General features: G+C 35.9%; 1 pseudogene; it reads left to right on the forward strand.

The window, feature by feature from the left end:
* Positions 1-520: 520 nt before the first annotated feature.
* LOC106004591 lies at positions 521-2,267 on the forward strand (annotated as a pseudogene).
* The last annotated feature ends 1,623 nt before the right edge of the window (positions 2,268-3,890 follow it).

Genomic DNA, 3,890 nt, shown 5'->3' on the forward strand with positions numbered 1-3,890 from the left:
CATGCTGTATCTTTAAGAGCAGGGGCTCTGCTTACTAATGCCATTGGAGTTTTCACAGAGATAAGCCTGATTTTTAAAATCCCAGGCTTTAATTTCTACTAGTTGAAAGAACTCATGAAAAACAGCCCCTTTTTCTTTCATAGTCAAATGCTATGGGAAGTTGTCTTCCCCATGTGGGACACCAGTGGGATAGACTATTAATCACTCTTCCCCATGATAGTGGTTTCTTCCCTATTATGGATGGTCATGGTTTATTTTGCTCATCAAACATTTCCCTGGCTTTGCTATGTTCTTCAAAGTGGCTTCTTTTTGACCTTTATTTGTGGAGTTTCCTCTGCCACTCTGTGGGTCCTTCTCTGGGTTATTTATACTTTTGTGAGTGTTACCTAGTTGTATTCATGGGATGAAATCAGTTAATGGCTCTTTTACTTTGCCATTCTCCCAGCCTCCTTAATATATTTTAAACTTTTACTCTTCTATTTGGGTATGCTCCAGAAAAATAGTGAGGGCTGCAATAGACATGGTTTATAGAAGACGTCTGGAGAAGGGTCTGCTCTACACTAAGAAATTAAAATGGAAGTTTGAAAGTAATGGTAATGGAGGAATTTAATAATTATTTCTATTCATTTATACCTGATGTTATTTGGAAAAAAAACTTGTACTTTTCTGAGTCCACACCATGAACTGGTAACTGATTTTCAGGAAGGTTTATTCAACTAGTTAGAACACAGAGACAAGAAGGAAATCCAGCTTATTGAAGTGATAGAAAAAAAGCATAGATTATATATATATATATATATATATATATATATATGCCTGAAAGTGTAATATAACTTTGAATGAAAACATAAACATTTTCCATGTATTACTAAATTTATTCCTATTATGAACCAAGTGAGTATTTGAACTGATATAGACATGTTCATTATTTGCAAAAGAATTATGTTTATATTTAATTAAAATATTTGTTTGGTATTTTTAATATGTGACTTTATGAAGTACATAGAATTATTAATATCCTATTAAGGTAGATATAGATATATTTTTTTCATTATTTCACTAATTCTTTATAGAATATTTTGAGTGGAAATTCTTACCATCTTGGCCTGTAGATTTATGAAACAACATAGAACTGCTTTCTCAAATAGAAGCTTTATTTATTTAAGGAATTGGGTATTTACTGAAAGCTTCACATTACAGTGTTTTTAAATGTAAATATATAAGCATATGTATTGTATATATAATATATATATAATATAAGTGTGTATACACACACACACACACACACACACATTACATGTGTTTTTCTTTTTCAGGGAAACCAAACAATAGAATATGGAAAATGCAACCAAACATTAACTGATTTCCTTTTATTGAGGTTGTTTCCACCATTGAGTATTGGCCTCTTTCTTTTTATTCTCATTGCACTTATTTTCTTAAAGGCATGTTTTGATAATCTATCCATGATCATCCTTGTCCTCTTGGACACCCATATCCACGCACCCATGTATTTTCTACTTAGCTTTCCCTCATTGACCTAAACTACATCTCCACCATTGTCCCCAAGATAGCTTTCAATTATATCTCTGGAAAAGAGTCTACCTCACTTATTGGTTGTGAGGTTCAGAGCTTCTTCTTTTTGACTTTAGCCATTACAGAAGCACTACTCTTGACATCTATGGACTATCATCATTATGTAGCTATTTGTTTTCCTCTTCACTATCCTGTTTGCATGAGCAAAGAAGTCTGTGTGCTAATGATAATAAGACCATAGACAATATGATCTATAAACTCCTGTGCCCACACTGTATATGCCCTCCAAATACCTTATTGTCAATCCAGAGCCATAAACCATTTTTCTGTGAAGTCCTGGCCATGTTGACTCTGGGTGCATGGACATCTGGGTCTATGAGTACACACTGTCTGTGAGCACCACCCTCTTGATGGTGTTTCCTTTAATTGGGATTGCATGTTCCTGTGGCTGGGTTCCCCTTGCCATCTGCCACATGCAGTCAACAGAGGGCAGGAAGAAACCCTATTCGACCTGCAGCATCCATCTCACTGTGTTGACTTTCTACTATGCAACCTTTGCTTACACTTATCTATGCCCAAGATCCTTCCCATATTCCACAGAGGACAAGGTCTTGGCTGTCTTCCACACCATCATGACCCTAATTCTTAACCCCATCATCTACAGCCTGAGAAACAAGGTGGTGATAGGGGCCATGAGAAGAGTGATTCAGAGGATGTGCTCTATAAAACCATAGACAAAGTTCTCATTAGTCTTGCGGCCTCAGAAGTAGATTACTTGTACTTTGTATACTCCTTAAGAATACTATTATCCTAAGACTGAAGAGAAGGACTAAAACATCTAGAAAATTAAAATAATTGAGATTTGACCAATAGTTATATATTTCTAAACACTTGTTGTATTTTCATTATGGTAATTTTTAGTAAATAGAAAGGACATAGTATTTCCTCTATCTTGTTTTCATAAGGTTTTTCTGATATGTAGAAATTAAAATAGGAGTTGCCCAGCTTGACGATATCATTCACTATAATAGTTCTACTCTATTTAATATATCCCAAAATGACTAAAATAATACAAAGAACAATAAATCCCATAACTTTGGTCATTCTATTGATAATCAAAATATTATTTGTTTTATTTCTATCATAGTGTATTCTTAACTGATACATATTAGTTCTCCTATCTCCCAGTTTTTGGAATAGGTGATAGATATAGAGGTTTGTCAGAGACCTCTGCATAATTTAGAATTTCTCACATCGCTAGAGAGAAAACATAAAAAGTCTTCATCTTTCTGGGGTACCTAGGTGACTCAGTAATTTAAGTGTCTGCCTTCAGTTCAGGTCATGTTTCCAGGGCCCTGAACTCAAGGTCCTGCTTCTCCCACTCTGCCTGCTGTTTCCCCTGCATGTGTTCTCTCTCTGTGTCAAAAAATAATAAAATAAAATAAAATCCTTGAGAAAAAGTTTCTATCTTTTATGAGCGGATATCTGAGATAGTCTGGGTGATTATTTTTTAAGGTTTATTTATTTTAGAAAGATAGTGAGAGAGAAGGGAAGAGAGAATGGTCAGGGTGCAAAGGGAGAGGGGAGAAAAACACAAGAAAGCACAAGCAGACTCCATGCTGAGTGAGGAATCCCAACATGAGGGCTGGATGTTACTACTCTGAGATCTTGACTTGAGCCAAAACCAAGAGCCAGATAGCTAACTAATGATGTCACCACAAGCATCCCAGTCTGGATGATTTTTTTCTTTTTAAATTTTATTTATTTGAGATAAAGAGCGAGGAAGAGAATGATAACACAATTGGGGGTGTGGAGTGATAAGCAGACCCCCCGATCCCAGCTGGGCAGATGCTGGGTTTGATCTCAGGACCCTGGGCTCACTACCTAAACGGAAGGCAGATGTTTAACCAACTGAGCCACTCAGGCACACTTAAACTGATTCTTTTTTTTTTAATATTTTATTTATTTATTTGACAGAGAGAGGCAGAGTGAGAGAGGGAACACAAGCAGGGGGAGTGAGACAGGGAGAAGCAGGCATCTCATTGAATAGGGAGCCCAATGCAGACCTTGATCCCATATGATCAGGAATCATAAACAGAGCCAAAAGCAGGTGCTTAATGACTGAGCCACCCAGGTGTCCCTAATTCTTAAGGAAGAAATCTTAGGGATGTATAATTAGAGTTGGAGAAATACAAAATGAACTGTAGAAGAATGACACCTACTTTAATAGGATGGGTGTAGTGCATAAACAATGAATTCTGAAACACTGAAAAGAAATTAAAAAAAAATAAAAAAAAACTAGTCTGTGCAAATTAATCAACCTGAAAAACTCTTAAATGATTCCTCAATATATGCTA

Source organism: Mustela putorius, unplaced genomic scaffold, assembly GCF_011764305.1.
Source record: "Mustela putorius furo isolate JIRA1106 unplaced genomic scaffold, ASM1176430v1.1 tig00001009_pilon_pilon_pilon, whole genome shotgun sequence".
In the NCBI taxonomy this organism is placed as follows: domain Eukaryota; kingdom Metazoa; phylum Chordata; class Mammalia; order Carnivora; family Mustelidae; genus Mustela; species Mustela putorius.